Consider the following 24,387-nt stretch of genomic DNA (forward strand, 5'->3'; position numbering starts at 1 on the left):
AACTTGCCTGAAGTCAGCGAGCTGGTCAAGAAACAAAATGTCAGTCAAACCCAGGTGCAACAACCCCTAAATCTTGTACCTTTAACTCTTATGCTACTGTGTTTCTAGGTGGACAAAATCACAAAAGCTATATTTAAGACACAAAAACCAAATTGCCACAGTGTGTGCAACTGTTTAGAAAAGGGGGAGCCAAGTGGGAAGGACATAAACACGTATTCAGTTCCTCAAAGTTAGGGCCTTTTCTTCTCTCTCCTGTGTCTGTCCTCGGTGAGTAGTGAGACACCAGTAAGCTTTTTCTACGGTTCAGCCTCTTAAGGGAATTTTGAAAAAGAGAAACTTAATTTTAGAATGTCTGAGTCTACCTCCATATCAGGGAGGAATTTGATGATACTCGGTAATTTTTACTCCAAGAGTAGACAGACCCAGTAGAGTTGGAAGCTATTATCCTTAGAATAAAACTGAAATTTATCATGTAGAGTTAATATAATACCCGTGGCAAAACGCAAACTCACAGAGGACAGTAATATGACATTAAAAAATTTTAAAGCCTATGGATGTTTTGAATTAAGAAATTATTTCAAGGGGCGCCTGGGTGGCTCAGTGGGTTAAAGCCTCTGCCTTTGGCTCAGGTCATGATCCCAGGGGTCCTGGGATCGAGCCCCGCGTCAGGCTCTCTGCCCTTTGGGAAGTCTGCTTCCTCCTCTCTCTCTGCCTACTTGTGATCTCTGTCTCTCCAATAAATAAATTTAAAAAAAAAAAGAAATTATTTAAAGTATGTTTAATCTGACTTAGAGTCAGTCTATATGATAGATATCATTCTAAGCTGCCACTAAGAAAACAAGACTCAAAAAGGCTAAGTGACTTGACCAGCAACATGTGGTTAGCACACAATTGATATGGGGTTAAAATCAAGCACCTAACCTCGAGACCCCATGCTAGTCCTCTGACATCACGCTATCGTTGTAGGAAGAGAAAGTATGACTGTCTGATGACTTCGCAGGCTTGAAAATTGGATGAAACTTCATGAGGGAACTAGGCTGCCTCAAATATGCATATGAACTTTGCCTCAAACTGGCCTCATCCAGTAGTCACCAAGAGCATGAGATCCTGTGGGGGAATCTCTTCATTTGTCAGTGTGACGCATAAATCCAGGATCACAAAACTGTTTGAGGTGTAGCATCCATTCTCATTAAAAAGTTCTTACAACGTACATGTGATTCAGTGGTGAGACACAGTGGGCACAGTGAGGGAGAATGGTGGAGAAAGAAGCAGGAGGGATCATGGTGGCTTTCTTTTGTACAACCCCGGCTCGCCTCCAACCTGGCACACGTCTGAACAGAGCCAGCCCCTCCCTGGGACTGCGGCTCTGAAGTGGAGGCGGGCACACGCGTCCCACTAAGATCCCAGGCAGCAGCGGCTCAGCCAACCATGTTTACCTTTTCCTGGGTCTCCTTGCCCTGGGTAGGAGCTGGTGTGGACAGATGAAAACATGCTGCCCCTGGCACTTCTGAAATGTGCTGAATTGCACCAGATAAAAAGTAACTAAGCAGTTGGAGTCAACTCTTTGGAGAAAAACACAACCCTCAGCCCTGGAAAATGGATAGCGTTATAAAAGTGAGGCAAGAGAAATTCTCCTGGCCAAATAAACAATGACATTGGATACTTAAGTTCCTTAGACTTCGGCTAAACAGTAACGGAATAGTTTCTGACTTACCGTAGCGATCGTAGCAACTGACATCGAGGAAGGCAATCACAGCGACGGAATTCTCTAGAAAAAGGGAAATGGGTAGGATGTATCACTAATGGGACAGGCTACAGAGCAGGAGAACAGCCTGGAGGAAGAAAAGGTAAGTCAAGAAGAGTTATTCCTAGCTTGCCAGGCTATCCTGGCCCATCCGGTCTTTCCTCAACGGCTTCCTGCATCAGTTGTCCTCAAACTATTGGACTCAGGCTGTCTTCACACTCTTTGAAAATTACTGAAGATGCTTCAGTTTCTGTGGGTTATAACCGTTTACAGGTAGCATTAGAAATAAGGGCATTTTAATCCATGTATATCCTAATGCATTTAAAAATAACAATAGTAAACCCATTGTATGTTAATAAAAATGCATATTTATGAAATAATATCTGTGTTTTCCTAAATAAAGAATAGCAAGAAGAGTGGCACTGGAGATTTTTGCAAATCTCTTTAATGCCTTGCATAATAGAAGACAGCAGGACTCTAATCTCTGCTTCTATATTCCGTCGAGTACAGTATCATGTGTCATGCAGCCTCTGGAAGATTCCACTGGATGCTCATGAGATGATTCGATTCATAAATACAAATAATGCCTCAGTATTATAATAAAATTTTTGACTCCATGAACGTCTGAGTTGTTGGAATCCCCAGGCGTCCCTGGCCTGTGCTTTGAGAACTACCATCCTGCTTTCTACCTTCATTCTGAGTCTAGAATCAGAATTTTGTTAACTCCTGAGTCCCTACTGGCCTTGCAAAATTGCTTGTGCAATGTTAGAGTTCCAGAAAAGTTATAGCTAAAAACAGCTTGGTGACCTAGTCCAGGTTTTTCAATCATTAAATAAAAATGTTCTGTTATGGACCATGCACTGTTCTAATACTAGAAACACAGCAGTGAATAAAACTGGGAGTTAGAAAACTCAAACATTAGAGACAGAGGGAATCAGGAAATAAATAAACAATGAGGAAAAAAATTAAGATAACCTCAGATGTAACAAGTGCTCTCAGTATAAAAAAAAGTCAAGGTAACCAAGTTACTGTTGGGGTTGGAGTTGTCCGGAGGGATCTTAGGACTTGCTTAAGGTTATGCATAGCTATTTAGTAAAAATCAAGAACAGAACCCACTGCATCCCAAAATAAACTTGGTGCCTGAGTGGCTCAGTCGGTTGAGCGTTCAGCTCTTACTTGTGGCTCAGGTTATGAGCCAGGCTCCCTGCGGAATGAGGAGTCCGCTGGGATTTTCTCTCTCCCCCTGCCCCTAGCCCCCATCGGCACATGCGCTCTCTCACTCTCTCTCAAATAAATAAATACTTCTTAAAGTAAACTGGGTAACTCTTTGGGATACCGGGTGGTGCAGATGGCTTTTCTATTAGAAAATCATTAAAAGCCATTTTTATCGGTGTTTTCCTCTGAATTATTCCACCTGATTTTCTCATAGAAACTGTTTGTCCAGTAATTGGTGCGCACTTCTTTTAAGTTGCCCCGAATCCTTTGTAAAAACAAAAATCAAGACAGAAGTAAACATTTTAAATCTTGGCTATTATATTAGAATCATGCCAGGGAAGAAAGATCTTATAGACCAGCATGCCCACAAAATCACTCCCAGAAAACAGTTTGCTGGATACATAATTGCTCCCGAAGAGAATAAAATTGACCTTAGGTACCTCCCACATTCGTCCCTTTCCTAATCCCATCACTGCTCCCCCAGCAATCCAAGGTCCTACCCTGGAGACTCCTTTTGTGTGCATATTCCTTAATCTTTTATGATAATACAAGATTCATACAGAAAATTACACCGTGGGCTCGATGAATTTTCCCAAACCAAACACACCCATATAACTAGCACTTAGCCTTGTGAAGCACAATCCTATTAAACAAGCAGCCCAGAAACTCCTCTTTGTACTTTCTTTCAGAAAATACCACTCACCAATGGTACACAGTATGTTGGCTTCTAACCGCACAGATTGCCTCTTTTGTACTCTGTATAAATGGAATCATAGAACATAACTCCTTTGTGTCTGGCTTCTTGAGTTCCATGTTCTGTTCGTGACAATCATTCATATTGTTGCGAGATTACAGATCACTTATTTTCACTGCAGTAAACACACATCTCATTGTGTGAGTATGCAACAATTCATTCATCCAGATGGGCATTTGGAGAGCTTCCAGGTTAGGGATATTATGAAGAGCACTGCTATGGACACACTAACTCGTGTCTTTTGTGTACATATTTAGTTTTATATATGTTTATATTTGTTTATACATAGGCATACCTCAGAGATATTGCAGGTTCAATTCTAGACCACAGCAATGAAGTAAATGTTGCAATAAAGCGAGTCAAATGAATTTCTTGGTTTCCCAGTGCATATAAAAGTTATGTTTACCCTTCACTGTAGTCAATTAAGTGTGCACTGACATTATGTCTAAAAAGCACTGTGCCTACCTTAATAAAAGAAATACTGTATTGCTAAAACATGCTACCCATCATCTGAGCTTCCAGTAAGTCATAAGCACTGATCCCAGATCACTGCAACAAAGAACGATTATGAAAAAGTTTGGGATATTGCAAGAATTACCAAAATGTGAGAGACGCAAAGTGAAGAAATGGTGTTGGAAAAATGGAGCCAATGGAGTTCATCAACACAGCATTGCCACAGACCTCTAATTTGTAAAAAAAAAAAAAGAAGGAAGGAAGGAAGGTAGGCAGGAAAAGAAAGAGAGAGAGAGGAACGGAGAGAGAGAGCAAGAAAGGAAGGAAGGAAGACATGCTACATCTGTAATAAAGCAAAGCACAATGAAATGAGGTAGCCTGCATTTTACATATATTGGTTTGCTATAATATATTAATATGCTGAAAAAAATACTTTGTCATAGAGTTTCCTTATATTCATCCTTAGTAAGTCCTGTCAAACAGTTTCCAAAGTGGTCATTCCAATTTATACTTTCACCAGCAGAATTTCTATACTTCTAGAAAATCTCTCTTTTCTTCCACTGAAATTCAAAGAGCTTTGTCAACTATTTCTCAGGACCATAGTCACCACTACGGAATTCTGTGAACAATCTGCTGATTAGTTTCATATCTCTAACACCCGCCGTGCCTTGTAGGGGTACAGATATCCTAACAGGGATATCAGGATTTGTCATCACATGTCTTAATGAAAAAAAAAACAGTCTTCCATAGTGAGACATCCAACATTAATCAACAAGCCAGTAGTAAAAGAGAGTCTTAAGGTTTGGGTTCCCAAATCATACAGTCTGACGTCCTATTATTCTGCAATAAATATAAGCCAAGTCCAGAGACTTGGCATCAGGACAAATTCCATCTAGCCTGGAGCCTTGTACTTTGTGTAGTTCCCTGACCAACTGTGCCAACAGCTCCTGAGCCCGTGCTAGGAACACAGAATCTCAGCCTGCCACCCCAGACTGCCTGATCCAGAACCTTCACTCAGCAAGGTCCTCAATATGATGTACACAGCAATGCTGTAGAGTCTACAAGGCAGAGCCTCGGCTGCCCGATTTTAGGGATATGAATTAGTAGAGCCTCTGGTGCAGTTCACAGCCTAGTCAACCAGCCCATTTCCAGGCTGTCTTTTCACCTCCGACTTAGACTAAGGCCTTAGAGCCCAAAGAGAAGACCAGAATTTATTGGGAGGGCACACACATAAGCAATTTTTAATACAATGTTGTTGCAGTCCTTGACAATATTATAGTAAATGTGATAGAATTACAAAAAGGAAGAATTAGTCCTGTTTGCAATGACAAGAGAAGACTTCAGAGAGACACAGAACTTTTGCCTGGTCTGGAATAATAGGTGAAAGCTTACCAGTCAGAGAAGCAGTAAATCAAATCAAGAAAAGAGCAAAGAGCAAGAAAGAGGGGGAAAAATTAATCAGAAAAATTTCCTTTGTAGAATTTATTGTCTTTATTTTCTGGGTCTTTTCCCCGGCTCTGTGGCTCTCCCTTCCATATAGCACCAATATTAATTCTCTCTCCTCCTCCATGTCCCCGCTAGATATGCATTCCTACCTATATCTCTTCAATCATCTGATAGGTTTCCTAATAGCAGCTGCACAGGCTGTGCACTGCACAACTCCAGAGGAGAAACATTCAACACAGACAAACGTACAAATAGCATCCCCTGGAGTTACATTCTGTGAACGTCTGAACATGACTTGGTCAAGCCAAGTGTTGCTCAAAGCATACTTATTATAGGAATTACACTACAGACTACTCCTCAAGAAATACACCCTTCCTTCGATATCTGTGATACCATATTATCATGTGATTTATTCCCACCGTTTCCAAATAAGACTTTTCGGACCCTCTACTTTCTTACTCTGAATGACAGTCAGCATATTCCAGATCCCCAAAGCCTCAGCCCTCAGCACTTTCTCCTACAATTACATGTAACACTTTTCTCGAAGAATCCCCATTGATAACGGCTATCCTGACTCCCAAATGCCCAGATCTCCTCGTTTCTTCCTTTGTGCTTTCAATCTTCTGTTGCATATCAACAAATTGTCTACGGAACTTTTATTTGCTTCCAACACTGATGAATAACTTGTCAAATGCACACACACACACACACACACACACACACACACACACTCCTCTACTACCAAAAAATTTCCCCCAAACAATCCCCTTGTCTTTCAAAATCTTGGCGTTACCACCAATTCATTCCTCTATTTCAGCTACATATACACTCCACCTGTTGATTTTTTAAAAATCTATATTATATTTTCATTTTTCTTTGCAACCTCACCAACTGACAAACAAGACTGTGTCAGTTCTAGGGGACATCAACGATATGGCCATCCCCAACTTTCTTACTTAAGAAAGCACAGCAGAACACAAGAGAATGAGAGATAAGAGGACAACTTATTGTGGGGGTAAGTTTGAATTCTTTGTTTTTAAAATTAAATCATTTACAAACTCCAGCACCTTAGTGATGATTAGTATCAGTGATTCACAGCACACCTTCCAAGCAATGTCGTCTGGGTGTCTTGAGACCCCTAAAGTGGATGGTGTGGAGGACGTGACTCTTCCTCACCTACATTACGGGCATGTTGATTATGCCTTATAAAGCTCTGAAAAGGAATGACATGTTTCCCACATCTCCGAGGCATCCTATTTAGTAATGAAATTAGACACCTGTTCATTAGTGGGCTGCAAAATCTTAAAACACAGAAATAAATTAACAAAGGCAACATTCCAGGAAGGTATTTTCCAGAAGGGAACTCCTCGTGGAGTTGCCAGCTTCCAGAAGCCACTGGGATCCTGGGCTTCCACCTGTCTCTAAGGAGCACGTGACCCCTGTCTCTTCTCCAGCACCACAGGGCCCTGCCCTCTGACTCTGACCCCTCTGGGTCCCTCTCATAAGGTTCCTCCAGCCACCCTGAGTCCACCTGAATAATCCAGGATAACCTCTCCACTTCACGGCCCTTACCTTAATCATATCTGCAGTTTCTTTGCCTTATAAGGTAACATATTCCTAGGTTCCAGGGAGTAGGATGTGGGAGCCATTATTCTATCTACTACAAGAGGGGAACATGCAAGGTCAAAGAAACCAAACCAGCAATGTCAAGGCCCCAGAAAGACACGGCCCTACTTCCAAACTCCTCCCTTTTAATACTTTAAAAAGTAAGCTAATTTTTTAATAAAAATAATATAAGCAAATTAAGAAAAACAAAATAGCCATAATCCCACAATTGAAATAAGCCAGTTATTCTGAAGGGCAACATGTCACCACTAAGTCAAATTAAGTATACGCATCTGTTGTGCCCCACAATGGGACTAAAGAAATACCTATGAGGATGCCCATTTCAGCATTACTTAGGGGGTAGAATGTTGGAGGCAGCCTGGCTACTAGTGTTAGAGAAGAAGGCAGGAAAACGTGATGATGGAGACTATGAGAATTTTCCAGCTTCAGAAGGAATAATCAGATGTACTCTACCATCGAGGATGGACCCACAACAAAGTACTAGTGCACGGTGCCTAAAAACACAAGCTATATGGTACAATATTATTTACATACATCATATATAGACACATATATGCCCTACATATACTTTGCAAAAGCCACATATAAAATATTATATATATTGTGTGTATCTCTAGGGAGGACATTAGCCTGGGGGATCATAACAAAAAGGAATAAATGAAAAATGTTTAAAAGAGAAAGAATATTCTACTGTTAATATGTTGGTATATTTCTTCTCCCTCTGCATAGTGCTTTATACAGATATATATAAATAGATATCACTTATTTTAAATAATGGGGGTCACTTGCAGTTTTATATCCAGCTCTTTTAAATACTTAACATTAAACATGAACAGCTTCCCATCTTTAACAGCATCACTCTGATTATTTCATCAGAACAGATCCCTAGAAATAGACTTACTATGTCAAAGGGTCGAAATATTTTAAGTGCTTTTAATGTCTAATGTCAAATTGCTTTCCAGAAAGACTGAACCATTTAAAAAGAACACCGGCACTATATGAAAATGTCTGTATCACAGTAGTATGAGCACAGACACCATGATACACTTTAATTTAAAGGTTAAGTCCCAATACTGCAATCTACATGTTTTATAAGCAAATCTGAGCATTTTCATATTCAGTTGGCTCTCATTATTCAAGGCGGTTATTTTCTAGAAAGCCTGCACGAGTTAGCAAATACTCAACAATTGTTCCTAGGGCAAATACGGATTTGGGTCCCGACAGGCCTCTGCTCACAACTGATCAGTGCACCATCTTGTCTTGTATATATCTCTATTTAAAGATATGTTATTTAATATATTTATCATTGATTCATTTACACGGAACTCATGGCCAACAGCACTATAACCCAGGCCTCTGGGAGGCTTACAGAACATACCCCACCCTCTCTAGAAGGCACAGCACAGCCTTCTTGCACATAGGAGCACTAGTGAGCACTTCACACTGAGCACAGGGACCATTTTAAACAGTAAAATCAGCAAAATCACAAAAGTGAAAACACCGTAGCAGCATATACACTTTGAAAGAGACACTTGTTTGCAGTCTCAGAGCCGAACCAAGAAAGGAGACTGTCGGCTTCTTGGACATCAGCTGGGGACATAAGTGTCAGGGGGACACCAACTTAGTGCCACTCTGCTGTGAAAGCGCTGTGAGTATTGATTTGGAAAACAGAAATAAATTTTAGCAGGCAGGCGAGTTTGGAAATATGGAATCTCTGAATAATGAGGACTGACCGTATGTATTTGTTGTTTTAATTTTCTGTTTTAAAGTCTTCATAGTTTTTTCTGTTTTTCTATTTAGGTCTTAGCACATTTACTATCAATTTATATAGACATCTTCATATATTTAAAATATAATTCTTTTTAATTTTTAAATTTTTTATAAATTATTCTTTTTTAAAGGTTTTTTTTTAAGATTTTATTTATTTGACAAAGAGAGAGGGATAATAAGCAGCGGGAGTGAGAGACTGATGCAGAGCTCTATCCCAGGACCCTAAAATCATGACCTGAGCCAAAGGCATTGGCTTAGTGACTGAGCCATCCAAGCGCCCCTTAAAAATTATTTATTTATTTGAGAAAGAGAAAAAAAAAAGCACAATCAAGAGGAGTAGCAGAGGGAGAGGGAACAGTGGGCTCCTCGCTGAGCAGGGAGCCAGATAGGGGGCTTGATCCCAGGACCCCAGGATCATGACCTGAGCCAAAGACAGCCACTTAACCGACTGAGCCACCCAGGTGCCTTTAGAATATTGGTCTCTTATTTCTTTGATTTGGGACTAATATTTTATCAGTTTATTATCATTAATTTTGTTCATTTTTTATTTACATAAGTTTTATAATTTCAATATAGTCAAATCAATTCCTCTTTTTTTCTTCATGATATTTTCATTGGTGCTATTCTCAGAAGGCTCTTCATTCCCAGAGATTAAGTAAATCTTTATTCTTGTATAGACTTGGTTTTGTTGTTAACTATCTCTTTAGGGCCTACATTGTCATCTGCTATTAGAAGAGATTCTAATTTTTCTTCTAAATAATAAACATCCCTGGTGATATTTATTTAGTAATCCATCTTTTCCAACTCCTTGAAATACAACTTATGTATAACATTGTATAAACGTAAGTGTACAATGGAATGACTTGATACACACATATACTGTGAAATGCTTACACAATAAGGTTAGTTAACACATCTTCTAACTCACTTAAGCGCCCTTTTTGTTATGGTGAAAACATTAAATCTCTTTTCTCATAGCAACCCTCAAGTATACAATATACTATTGTCAACTATAGGCACCATGCTATACACTAGATCCCCAGAACTTACCCATCTTGTAACTGAAAGTTACAAAAATCTTATAAAAATCTTACAAAAATCTCTCCATTTTCCCTACCCATTAGCGATTGACAATGACCATTCTACTCTATATGAGTTTAACCTTTTTAGATTTCACCTATGAATATATCATATAGTATGTATCTTCCTCTGGCTGATTTGTTTCACTCTGCATAATGCCCTCAAGTTGTAGCCAGGTTGTTGCAAACGGCAAGACTCCTTTTCTATAGCTGATTTTCTTCTTGTTGGTGTTGTATCCTGAAACTACTAAATTTGTTCATTAGGCCTAATAGTTTTGGGTAGAATCTTCAGGATTTTCATGTCATCAACAAAGAGAGACAATTCTACTTCTTTTCTGATTGGGATGCATTTTATTTCTTTTTCTTGCCTGATTGCTCTGGCTACATCTTCCAGTGCTATGTTGAATCAGACTGGTAACCATGGGCACCTCTGTCTTTTTCCTAATCCGAGAGGAAAAACTTTCAGCTTTTCCCTGTTGGGCATGACGTTAGCTGTGGGTCTGTCATACAGATATAAAATTTGGTTAACCATGGGCTTAATCATTAACCAACGGCCAACCCAGGATGTGGTTTTTCCCCAGAGGAGAAGCCTGCCCAAGTCCACTTTCCTACCATCAAACACTTCTACCCCAGTGCCGCTGGTCCTCTGTGGATCTTCCTTGGGACCACTGGAAGGATGTCATTCCACCCATGCCAACTAAGAGAAATTATTCATGAGGTCACTACTACTTCCCTCTTAGAGAGGGAATTTGAGACATAACAACCCTGGCCACATAGCCTTATTTAGTGTGTCCTTCCAGAGAAGCATATTTAATAAAAACTTTTTAATTTTTATTTTGCTTCTCAGCTCCGTATCCTGGCATCCTGGCACCACATTCAGGTTGGCTCTGTCTAGTAACTGGGCTCCACGCTCTCTCAGAAGCAGCCATTTTTAGTTCTGTGACACAGTGGACACTTGTGCTGCCTCTTCCTATGACTTAGCTTCAGCCTCTGAGATCAGCCTCCCCTCTGCACACAGTATTGTCAGCTGGACGAGGATCCCAAGTAAACTCCTGATTTTCTTAATTTTGTGCCCCTAGAGCTAACAGTTAGGACTAACACTTCTGCCCTGTTCTCCTCAAGGTTTTCCATAGTTTTTGAAAATCCCTGCGCTGAGTAGCATTTGCTTTTGTTAGACGTTTATCTGCAGTATTTCCATTTATGATGCTGGTCTCATTCTTCTCAGAGAGGCGGAGCAGAACGCGTGACCGACTCCTTAAACTCAGTGCCTTCCTTCCTAACTCACACACGGCTGGCACCATTTGGCTTTCTTCCTTTTACTCGTGTTAGATTTTCTCCCAGCCATTTGTTTCCCAAACGCCATCTCCTCAGATCTGTTCTGTGGGATCTCCCATAGAGAAAAATGTCAGTTTCTTCTGAGAATGCCCAAAGAATCCACTGTTGAAAGAAATCTTGTCTACTGCCATATGGTTGCTGAGGCCCCTGTGCTTGCAAAGGACATTCACAACCACCACCTCCTGAACTCTGTGTATTTGCCCAAGTCCAGTATGCACTCTTTCAAGACCTATATAGAAATAAGCACCCACCTGTGAAACAACTGTACCTACCACCCAAGAAAAATACAGCATGGCCTGAGACAGACTGTCTCCCCATTAGGCTCTACCCATGAAAGGCCAAATGGGTGAATGCAAAACCAGCTCTGTTGCAAATCATCAAGATTTAATCTCACATAGCCGGATCCCCACAAAAATTTCAGCCTCTAGGTTTGATTGTCCTCCCTAAGTCCCAGTCTTTTGATGTTCTTTAAGGTGGCTAAAATGTACAAACTATGCAATGAGGAGGAGGTAAATAACAATTTGAGACATGAGCCAATGAGAAATCAGATAAAACAATAAGGCAGAAAGGAGCTGGAAATCAGGACATATGAGGACACAAGACCAAAGGCTTGGGAGGCTAATTCTCCACGCGAGGCTTGAGATAGGAAGAAACATAGTTTGAAGTGGATGTGTTCTGCCCTTCCCTGAACCTATATTCAGAACTAAGGAATTTTTAACTGAGAGCAGACCCCACAAGAGAAGAAAAGAGGTTCCTCGAGGTCAAGATATAGAAGGTACCAAAAAGACTGAAGAAATTGACATTATCCATTACCCATTTCAACCCCAACTTAGAATGATACCCTTTCACACCATCACAAAAGCTGTGTGCAATTAAAACTACTAAGCATTTTCTCCAAACATTACGTCCATCAAACTGCCTTCCTATAGTCCGTTTTAGAACTTAAGGTAGATATAATATCCATATCAAACTTAATATCTACATCCAATAATTTATAATGTAAGCAAGATGAAGCATTAAAAATCATGTGACATGTGGCAGGTTGATAAAGAAAAATACTAAATGGCCATTCACTTCCACTGAATCATGACTTTCACAGGACTCCAGCTGCACCTCCGTAAATGGAGTGACCACACTCAGCCATCTCCAAAGCCTATGCCAGGGTCCAAATTCTTTGATGTTGAAATGACGTTTCCTGTTCTCTAGCCACTCCTTCACAAAGGTCCAAGTCTCTGAGAAGCACGGCACTGTGGGAAGGACCCCTGAAGTCTTCCTTTTGGTTTTCAACATTAGGACCAGGAGAGTAACAAGTGTTCAATTTTGCAGTTGTCCATGGACACTTTTAACTACCTTTCTGCCAATGTATTATGCAGCAAGAGACAATTAATACAACCGATGACCACAAGCAAGCCCAGAAAGAGAGCACTGGCGTGCTCCAGAAGCTCCATCTCTACCCCATTCCAATGACAATCCCCTCCAGCCCCACCTGAGATAATCACCACTTTCACCTGATAAGATAATCACTTCCTTGCTTTTCTCTATTGTCTGATTACTCAATTATGAATGCATCACATCCCTAAATGACATGGTTCAAAACTTTACATGAAGGAAACATTCTTTCTTTGGGTCCACATTATATTTGCAAGATACATCCAAGTTGTGTGTATCTGAGATGTATTCATTCTCATTACTCTATAATTTCTATGGGAATCACATATAACGTTGCATCCATCCAGTGTTGATGGACGGACATTTGGATGGGACAACTGTTTTCAATTTGGAGCTCTTACCACAGTGATACTATTAAAATTATTAAACGTGTGTATTCTGAAGAGCATGTGCACACACCTCGTTATTTGTGAGACAACCAGGTTAGAGAATGTACTCACCTTCCCTGTATTACAAAATGCCATCAGGTTGTCCGTTTTCTGAAGGGACAGGACCAATGCCTGTAGTGAATCTACAGGGAGAGAGGAGGGAAGAGGAGAAGAAGTGGCAGGAGACTGGCATCTGTATTTTCTGGTAATGAAATTCTGTAAGAACAAATCCTTTTTGGTACTTTGGGGGTTTTATGGGTTTTTCACGGCCCCTATGATTAGGCCTCCAAATGATAACAGCTCCCCCAACAGTCGGACTACTCCCATGAGGAATTCAAGTCTGTTAGAGTTAACAGAATTTATTAATTTTGGCAAAATAAAAATTATTAAATTTGGCAAAAGCATATATTTTCCAACCTTTTTATAATTCTACCTATTCTAACAAAGTTTTATACAGGCATTGCATTTTAGGATTGGTTCAAAATCAGGGAAGATTACCTTCTCTGTATGTGTTCATATTTAATTCAATTAATGAAATAGAAATTTTAGGATACTGTGAAAGAGACCTACCAAAGAGGTCTTAAGCCCTGTCAAATACGCCCAAATATCAGTTCCTGCTCATTGCCAGTAGTTGGAAAAATGTAACCCAAGCAATCCAGACTTCTAAATTGGCCCAAGAGAGGGAGATGCTGCTAGAAATTTCAATGTGCAGGAAACACAGTCTGCTTCTCCAGGAAAATTGAGGGTGTGCCCTCACTCCGCTTTATAACCTTCTCCATGGCAGACCTCGAATCGATGCATAGCCTCCTCCTGTGCTTAATCCCACTTAACTTCTTGCAGGTGAATCTCAACCATGTTTAGACAAAAGGATCTTCTTTTCAGTTGGGATAAATAGGGTAAAGACTAAGCCATTTTAACAAAAAGACCCCAGAATGTAGTGGCTTTATGAGAACAGGTGTTTTTCTTACGCATACAAACATGAGGACTCCCGCATTTGCAGGGTGCCTCTACTCTAGATGGTCACTGAAAAATACAGATTTCTCCTTCTCCCTATTTCACTGTTCTAAGCCATTGTGCATCTCTTCTGCTTAAAACTAGATTGGGGCGCCTGGGTGGCTCAGTGGGTTAAGCCGCTGCCTTTGGCTCAGGTCATGATCCCAGGGTCCTGGGATCGAGCCCCGCATCGGGCTCTCTGCTCAGCCGGGAGCCTGCTTCCTTCTCTCTCTCTGCCTGCCTCTCTGCCTACTTGTGATCTCTGTCTCTGTCGAATAAATAAATAAATAAATAAATAATCTAATTTGTATAAAAAAAAAAACTAGATTGTAATCACGCCCATGCTCTAGCTCTCGAGCACTGAAAAGAGGAAAAAAATCAAAGGCAACCATTTCCTTTTAAGCAAGTAAGGCTGACGTTAGAATATATATAGTGGTTAGGTTTCCATGTTTTAGTTGAAGGGGTAAACTACTAAACTTATAATGAATAAATTATACCACATTTACAATCACTCCCCAAAAATGAAAGAGAGGCAACATTCCCTAACCCATTTTATGAGACCTGCATTACTCGAACACCATAGAGAGACTAATACAGTACCAGAAAACTCTTGAGCAATATCCCTGCTGAATATAAGCACAATAGTCCTCAACAAGATACTAGCAAATCAAAATCTAGAGAAATATAAAGACAGATCTCTTCACAACCAGGTGGGTTTCACCTCAGGAAGGCGAGGCTGGTTCAGCATTCACAAATCACTCAATGTAATTCACCATATTCACAGACTATGAAGGAATGTATTAACATCTCAATAGATGTAGAAAAAACATTTGATAAAATTCAACATCCCTTTATGCTAAAAACTTTCACCAATGATAAATAAGAGAGAATTGAACCTACCCAAGGCTATTTACAAATAGTAATAATAATACAGCTAACATCACACAAAATGGTAAGAGATTAAATGCTTACCACCTAAGATCTGGGAAAAGGGAAGGCTATCCCTTCTCCCCTCTGTTATTTGATCTCATACTCTAAGTCCTTGCCAGTAAATAAGATAATAAATGGGGGGGGGGGAGGCATACAGATTGAAAAGAAAAGAGGAAATCTGTCTGTTCATGAATAGAATTGTCTGTGCAAAGGATCCAAAATATTCTTCAAAGTAACACCCTGAGGGGCGCCTGGGTGGCTCAGTGGGTTAAGCTTCTGCCTTCGGCTCAGGTCATGATCTCAGGGTCCTGGGATCAAGCCCCACATCGGGCTCTCTTCTCAGTGGGGAGCCTGCTTCCCCCCCTCTCTCTGCCTGCCTCTCTGCCTACTTGTGATCTCTCTCTCTCTCTAAAATAAAATCTTTAAAAAAAATAACACCTTGATCAAATAAGTGAGTTTAAACAAGACTGCAGGATACCAAGTCAATTATACAAAAGTCATCATATTCCTATATAGCAGTAGTAAACAACTTGAATTTGAAATTTAAAAAGAAAGGCATTTAAAATAACATCCCAGGAATGAAGCTTCGGTATAAATCTAACAAAATATGTTCAGAATCTATGCTGAAAACTACCAAACACTGATGAAAGAAATCCAGAAGCTCCAAATAAACAGAGGGATCACTGTCATAGATTGGAAAACTCCATATTCTTAAAATACCAATGGCCCTCATTTGGTGTATAGATCCAATGCAATCTCAAACTAAGTCAGCAACCTTTTCTGTAAATAATTGACAACTGACTCCAAAATGTATAGTGAAGTCAAAAGAACTGAGATAATCAGGTGCATCCAGGTGGCTCAGTGGGTGAAGCCTCTGCCTTCAGCTGAGGTCATGGTCTTAGGGTCCTGGGATAGAGCCCCATATCTGGCTGTCTGCTCAGCGGGGAGCCTGCTTCCCCCTTTCTCTCTGCCAGCCTCTCTGCCTACTTGTGATATCTCTGTCAAATAAATAAGTTTAAAAATCTTAAAAAAAAAAAAAAAAGAACTGAGATAATCAGAAATAATTTTGAAAAGACGAACAAATTAGAAGACTCTTAACATCCTATTTCAAGACTTACTATAAAGCTACAGTTATCAAAACAGTGTGGTTTTTGTGAAAGAGGAGATGAGTAAATCAAAATTGACAGTTATCCCCAGTGATTTTTAGCCCAGGCACCAAGGCAATGGAGTGAGGATAATATTTTTGACAAATGTCTGCTACAACAATTGGACATCCATTTTCAAAACAAGAATCTCAATGTGTGCCTTATTTTATAAGACTTAATTTAAAAATAGGTTACAGTCCTAAATATAAAGTCTTCTAAATATCAGACTTTTAGAAGAAATAACAGGGAAAAAATCATTAAAACCTTGGGTTAGTCAAACATCTTAAATCTGACACTAAAAATATGATCTACAAAAGGAAACAGGTTAATAAACAGATTTCATCAAAATTCAAAGTTCTATACTATGAAAGACATTGTTCAGAGAATTTTTTTTCAAGTCACAGACTGGGAGGAAATATTAGCAATAACAAACTGACAAAGGCATTGTACCAGGGGTCAGAGGGTCAAGAGAGAAGAGTATAATTACATGAGGTCAGTGTGAATGAGTGTTTAGGGTAATGAAACTATTTTCCATCTTGATTATGGTGGTGGTTACACAACTGTGTTATTTTTTTTTATTTTTAGTTTTATTTTTAAATTAATTTTTCACATTCTATTTATTTTTTCATTTTTTTGTTGTTATTGTTTTGTTTTGTTTTAATTTATTTATTTTCAGCATAACAGTATCATTATTTTTTCACCACACCCAGTGCTCCATGCAATCCGTGCCCTCTCTAATACCCACCACCTGGTACCCCGACCTCCCAACCCCCCCCTTCAAACCCCTCAGATTGTTTTTTAAGACTCACAGACTGTACACTAAAAGGAGTAAATTCCAGTGTCTATAAATTAAAAATAAAAAAGAAAAAGATGATGTGAGCTGACAATATTTTTAACCACTGGTACCGCCATATGGATATTAACAGCTCTGAATAAGCCAATAACAATGAGAAAAAAAAAACAAACAGTCAAATAAACCACATGCTTCAGGTCTGTATCTATGTGAGGAAATATTTGATTTCTCAGTTGACTTGGCTTGTCTCTTTGGGGTTGTGGCACTTCTGGGGGAAATTCTGGAAATGAACTGAGTTTGTCTCCAAGGAAAGACAAAATACTATCACAAGAACCCATCTCATAGGGGGATGATTCTTTAAGTAGAGACAATGGTGTTGACAAAAAAATCAAGGTTGAAATTTCTAAAGGAGTCACAGAGCCTCTGTTGGCTGAAAAATAAACATCTCTTGGTCTGCAGACAATCAGAGACAGATTGTGTGGCTTTTGACTTCTCAAGAGGAGAAAATGGGAGCTCCTGAAGAGAAACAGAACCACGTCCGTCTTTCAGTCTTCAATCCCTGCCTTTCACACTTGCCCCTCACGAATCAGGATCTCAGGAGAAATTTGGTCTCAGTAGGCTGACCTTATCATTTTGAGTGTGAGGGTAAACTTTCCATACGTAAAAGGTTAAATCGGGAGTAACGCTAGACTTCAGTGCAGGGGTATATACAGCCTTAAAGTTCCCTAATTAGGAAACCTGCATTTTGGAGAAACTGCCATGTGCTACGTACCCCCCTGCCTCACCTCACTGCATTGGTTTTCTTCCCTGTGCACGGCACCCTTCCCCCCCCCCAAGCCCTCCCGGACAGCCTCCCAGGTCAGAAAACAGTTCTTGTACGCATCAGTGTTCATTCCCATCAATCCATTACCTATCCCAAAGGCACATGCATGTTAAGACCTCACCTAATTAAGAAATGGCAGATATATGACACCTGTTAAACATCAAAGCTGGTGAGAAAAATTTAAGAAGCTTGGGAATGCATGTGTGGGTGTGGGGGTGCTTACAAACAACTCCACACGGACGATTTTGCTTAAAAAATGAGGACAGCTTTATTGGCTCACACTATTAAATACTCTTTATTCAACTAGCAGAAAGTTTCAAGCATCAGAGAATTTCCCAGCCATGCAATGGCTGTTTGGGAAGCAATTTGCCAGATGTCTGTGAGAGTTAACTCACTGCATGTCCCTGTGCAATCAGGCCCCTAGTTAATGGCTTCAGAGCCATTAAAAAATCTCGGGATTAGTTATCTGGTGCAATATCCTTTATCCAGAAATGGTCCCTCTGTGACCCCAGAGAGGTGAACAATAAGCACCCAGCACATGGTGAGCATGAACTCAAATCCTATCTCCAATTGTAAAGCCTCCAAATGGCTGGAGAAATGGCTCCCCATCATAAGTGTGTCATTAATATCTTTACTATAATTACTGGTCAGAACTTCTTTTGACTAAAAAGAAATATGTCAGGGGGCAGCTGGGTGGTTCAGTAAGTTAAGCAACCGACTCTTGGTTTCGGCTTAGAACAGGATCTCACGGGTTGTGAGCTCGAGCCCTGTAACAGGCTCCGCACTCAGCAGGAATCTGTTTGGATATTCTTACCCTCTGCTCCTTCTTCCCCTTTCTGTCTCAAATAAATAAATAAATAAAATCTTAAAAAAAAAAAAAAAAGAAGAAGAAATACGTCAAATCACTCAGCGGATACGTTAATACTAAGGATGCTGTGATTCCTCGGGACTTTAGAGAATAGGGTTGGATGACTTCAGGAACATTGCTGAGCCTGCTCTGCCTCCATCTCCTTCCAAAGAGTGAAATAAATAAATAAAAGCAAAATATTCACTGTCTGGGAAAGAAATTACTAGCAAGACATATGACAAGGATCAGTGTTGGGAGGGATTGCATATTTTAATTATGTATACAAATGACTTGGTACTGAGAACAAGATTTGCAGATTACATTAAACAGGGAGGGGAGGGACACGATGCAGTAAATAATAAGGTACCCAAATGCCAAGCGGCAGCCAAGGATTTACATTATTATGTGCTATGTGTGGGCTTCGAAGATGGAAAATGCAGATAAGTGTAAATAAATGTCAAATAATGTGCCCAGTGGCCAAGAAATATAGAAAGTGAATTTGAGATCAGGGGAAGAGTGCGACAGCATAACGATCAGGATGGGAGGCTAACACGGGCTTGGCACGCCCTAAACAAGCTTCCAGGGAAGCCAGGATGTTTCTGTACAAATTGGGATGAAAGAAAAAAAATCTACTGCCCTGGGTACACAAACATCCACCTAATACCTTCCCAAGCACAAAGCCATCGGCCTCTCCCTTAACTCCATCCGTGATCTGCAGGCAGCATTCCACTGGTATTAAAAGGAAGCATGGAGGGCGCCTGGGTGGCTCAGTGGGTTAAGCCGCTGCCTTCGGCTCAGGTCATGATCTCAGGGTCCTGGGATCAAGTCCCGAATCGGGCTCTCTGCTCAGCAGGGAGCCTGCTTCCTCCTCTCTCTCTCTCTCTGCCTGCCTCTCTGCCTACTTGTGATTTCTCTCTGTCAAATAAATAAATAAAATCTTTAAAAAAAAAAAAAAAAAAAGGAAGCATGGAGTCATGGGGCTGGTTTCGCTTAGCTCCAGTTCTGTCACTGGCCAGCTGGTCAACCTTGGTCATGTTGCTTCATATCTCTGAACCTGTTTACCTGTAAAATGGTAACACAGGCTCCGGAATGTCCCTCACATTTATTAGAAGGCCTCTTAGCCAGCTTTTATGACAAATGGTCACAGAGATCCCTCTTTGTGGTGGTGGTCCCAGCGTATGGCAGTACCTGGACATCTTGGGATTTAGCACAGTAAGAAAACATTTGTTACATGTTGAATGAATGGTTAAATCCGTTGAGATATGCTGACTTTCACAATTCCGTTCATTCCTTGTTGAAATTTCTTTTTTAAAAAGATCTTTACTGGGGGTTCCCAGGTGGCTCAGTGGCTTAAGCCTCTGTCTTCAGCTCAGGTCATGATCTCAGGGTCCTGGGATCGAGCCCCACAACAGGATCTCTGTTCAGCAGGAAGCCTGCTTCCCCCTCTCTTTCTGCCTGCCTCTCTGCCTATTCTGATCTCTCTCTCTCTCTGTGTCAAATAAATAAATAAAATCTTTAAAAAAAAAAAAAGTTCTTTACTGTTTCAAAATAAATATTTTCAAATTGAAATCTGGAAGTCAAGGAAATGCCTGTTTCATTCCAGAAGAAAAATACTGGTTTTACTTACCTGGGTATTTCTTGCCAAAATATCTCAGAGTTCAGAATCATGTAAGTACAATCTCAGAGTTTAGAATCCCTGCTTGGAAGACAGCCCTGCCTTCCTTTTCAAGTTCTAAGGCAATTTCACATTCATTATTTCAATTTTTACAACAGTCTTTTGAGTTAAGAATTGTTAACACACCATCTGTTGTATAAATGAGGAAACCAAAATTCAGAGAAGAGCAATGATCTATAGATATGTAAATATATATATATATGGTCAAATAGCCATTTTTCTTCCATTTTCTTAATTATGTAAGTATTTCAGGAAAAAAGAAAACACTAAGATTAGAGCGTCTCTGACACATTTTATGTAGACAATACTACAGAATACTACCGATTCACTCCTTGAGGTAGTTGGTGAGGACCTGAGCATCTAGACTCACAGCTGGCATGTGGATGCTGGCCTCCCCAGTTACCAGTTGGGTAACTTGAAGAAATTTACTTGAGTTTTCTAATGTTGAGTTGCCAGGTCTAGAAAATGGCAATAATCGTAATGCCTACTTCACAGGGTTACTGTGACTATAAAGTGAGATCACACCTAACACACTGAGGGTTGCCGGCGTGGAGGGGGTGGGAGGGCTGGGGTGGCTGGGGGTGGACACTGGGGAAGGTATGGGCTATGGTGAAGCGGTGAATTGTGTAAGACTGAGGATTCACAGACCTGTACCCCTGAAACAAATAATACATTCTATGTTGATAGAAATAAATAAATAAATAAAAATTGCTGTGTGAAAAGCACTCCATGAATCCAAGCCCTGAGTTGGAAGAATGGCTTAAAAATGGATGAAAACAGGCCGAAAATATACATTTTAACTTATGCAGGAATGAAATCTTTTTTGAACATTTTATTTATTAATCTTAGAGAGAGAATGCAGGAGTGCAAGCGGGGGGTGGGCAGAGCGAGAAAGACACAGAATCTCGCAGACTCCCCCTGAGTATGAAGCCCAATGCCCTGGCTCCATTCTACGACCCTGAGATTATGACCCCGACCCAAAATCAACCGTCAGTGGCTTCACTAACGGAGTCACTCAGGGGCCCCAAGAAAGAAATATTTTTGAAGAATATGAATGACATAATACAAATATGAGAGAACAGAAGAAGATACCTCACTTTGTTTATAAACAATATAAGCGTTTGATGAAAAGGTTGGAAAGATAACTCTGAAGTATTTGCGGTATTCATTCCCTGGTGGAGAAATTATTGATGATATACTGATGAAGAGTGATTTCCTACTTCAGTGGCCTTGCCGGAAAAGATGAGCCAATGGAAATACTGCAAATGCAAGTTCATTGCCTCACACTTAAACGCAGGAATGAGCTGACCTTGCCGGGGCCAACCCTGGGAGAGGAAGTGTGTGCATCTGTAGTGAACTCTGCAGAAACCTGCATTCCAAAACACCACCCCACTCATGGAGGTTCCTCTTTAGCTTGTGTCTTACCAGCTCTTCTGTCATCATGAGATACCTGAAAACAGGAAATCAGGACTCGAGTACTGAAACAGCTTTTGGAGCACCTTATAGGATTTCTTCAATGTATAACTGAAAGAACCCAGGCCCAGAGCAATTTTGCGACTGGCCCAGAGGCTGGATAGGGCACAGCCAGGTCAGGAGTCCATATCTGACAATCTGCATGCCCTTGAACTTCCCCAAAACATCCTTATGTCCAAGCAGAAGTACACTGATATATCCAGTCAAAATTGCCGTAGCCATGTATTAATGAGAGAAAGACTTGTTTCAGCTTATGTATCCAAATCAAGCATTTAAATTCAGAATAGCTTTTCAACAAATCATCAAATTTGTTTTGCCATTCTCTTCACATGAAAACAATACTCAATATAACCAACCAAACAAACAAAGAATCAACCCCCAAATCAAATCCTTTCTGATGTGGTTTTTATACAGGTAACAATAGCATTTGTGACTTTTGAAGGTCACAAAGATCCATGGTGTCATTCAGTCACCAAGAAACAGTCACGGAAAAGGGATAATTATTGTCTTACCTAACAACTACATTTTTTCCCTGAAGGGCAAAGTAACAGGACTTGCATAAGCTCAGAGATTTTTTATTATTATTATTATTATTATTATTATTATTATTATTATTATTACAAAGGCAAGAATGCTAAATCCCCTTTTCTTTTTTCTTTTTTTTTATTTTAAAGATTTTATTTATTTATTTATTTGACAGACAGAGATCACAAGCAGGCAGAGAGGCAGGCAGAGAGAGAGAGAGGGAAGCAGGCTCCCCACTGAGCAGAGAGCCCAATGCGGGGCTCGATCCCAGGACCCTGAGATCTTGACCTGAGCCGAAGGCAGCGGCTTAATCCACTGAGCCACCCAGGCGTCCCCCAAATCCCCTTTTCATGAACACGTCACAGAATGGTGAGGCTACAGGTAAGCCAATGTGGGTGACATAACTAAGATCCAAGGCTGTGAAGAGCTGGAAAGGAAGGTGGGCTTCTGGCAGTAATTATGAAAAACTAGGGATAGTTCCCTGGAAAGGAATAGAAAAGGACTTGAGTTTTGGTCTCTAAAGAGAAAATCGATCTGCTGGTCGATGTGAGGGGCAGTCTCCCCGCCAGCAGACGGTGCAGTACCCCGGATGAGAGAGGCACTTCACATTTGAAGAACAGCCCCAGTTCTGAAATTTAAGCAACAACTGAGAATTAATAGCTCTTAGGAAGGTTACTTTGGGCATCTTGCTTGTCTTCCCAAGAGGAAGCAGCCTTCACAACTCCCGGATTCTCTACCCAGGACTGTTCAGGCTTAGACACAGAGATCTGAGCACTGGGAGGCCTCATCAGTTATATGAAAAGTGAATAAGTCCCTTTTCTGCCTTGAGAGCAAAGCCACAGAAATACCGTGGATGTGGTCACCTGGTAATTCACCTCTTCATCAGAGAACATGAAAATCTTAAAGAATGAAAGACATAACTTGGAAGATGACGAGGAGTCATAAGGACAAGCTGTACAGGTTGTCTAACTGGGCAGCATACATAAAAGTTGAAAGAGACAGACCAGAGAAAGTATTTTACACATTAAAAAAAATCCATAATTGCCTTCCGTGCAAGATCCTTAGAGGCAAAAACCAGGACCATTTACAAAGCAATTAGGCGTTATTCTGGGGAAAACATAACATTAAAAAGAAGATTACACTCAATTGTTCAAAGCCTCTTGTGCCCTGCAGGGGTCCTGTGCTTTAAATGTGCCATTGAAGAGCTGACCTACCAGGGCTATCTGGGGAGGTTCTCCAAGTCAAGCCGGATGGCCCAGGATGGCAGCTTTATTACAGTATGATAACAGCCCAGCTTCGCTGCTTATCCCAGACCTGAAGTGACCCCAAATATAATTGGAAAGCTCCCCTCATCTGAATTCCAACATCATCGCCAGTCATTGACAAACAGAGGACAAACTTAGCATTAAAAAGAAATTCCAAGGACACATAAATACGTTGAGGAGAGTTGCTTCTAAAATATGAAGGGTGAGGGAAGGTAAAGCAAAAAGAGAGGTGACCAGCAGAGACCTTTCCCTGCTTGCATCAACCTTGCAATCATCGCTTTTGCTCAGGGCACCCCTCTTTATCCGCTGAAGCCGCTTGTTCCATAGTTTTCTCTTGCACTGGAGCCAAACACAAAAATCCCGGTTTAGTGGTCACAATGCTTGCTGATACGGCTCACCTGGGACTTTCCAACTGGAAACCCGAGTCATGAATTCCTCCCTTCTAACAAGGATGCTGTAGTCAGTACTTTCATTCCCTGGGGTATGTGGAGGACGGTTGGCATTGCTCATTCTGCTATCTGCCCTGTTCCACGCCCACCCCCCAACGCCCACCCCAGGTTTCCTTGAACTGCTGTTTTCTCCTCTCTGCTTTATCTTCTGCTGCTCTGCTGAGTCAACATGTGTTGCTGTTTTCCAAGAAGTAAAATATCTGTATTCCATATACACTTGTTTTGAACAT

General features: G+C 40.6%; 1 long non-coding RNA gene across 1 annotated transcript in view; it reads right to left on the reverse strand.

Moving 5' to 3' along the window:
• Window positions 1-1,713: 1,713 nt before the first annotated feature.
• Window positions 1,714-24,387, reverse strand: part of LOC132017140 (uncharacterized) — a 168,986-nt gene continuing 146,312 nt past the window's right edge. Inside the window, exon 4 of the long non-coding RNA XR_009404180.1 lies at window positions 1,714-1,768. This is a non-coding gene — a long non-coding RNA (uncharacterized LOC132017140). The remainder of the gene's footprint in view (window positions 1,769-24,387) is intronic.

This window comes from Mustela nigripes, chromosome 5 (genome assembly GCF_022355385.1).
Source record: "Mustela nigripes isolate SB6536 chromosome 5, MUSNIG.SB6536, whole genome shotgun sequence".
Lineage (NCBI taxonomy): Eukaryota > Metazoa > Chordata > Mammalia > Carnivora > Mustelidae > Mustela > Mustela nigripes.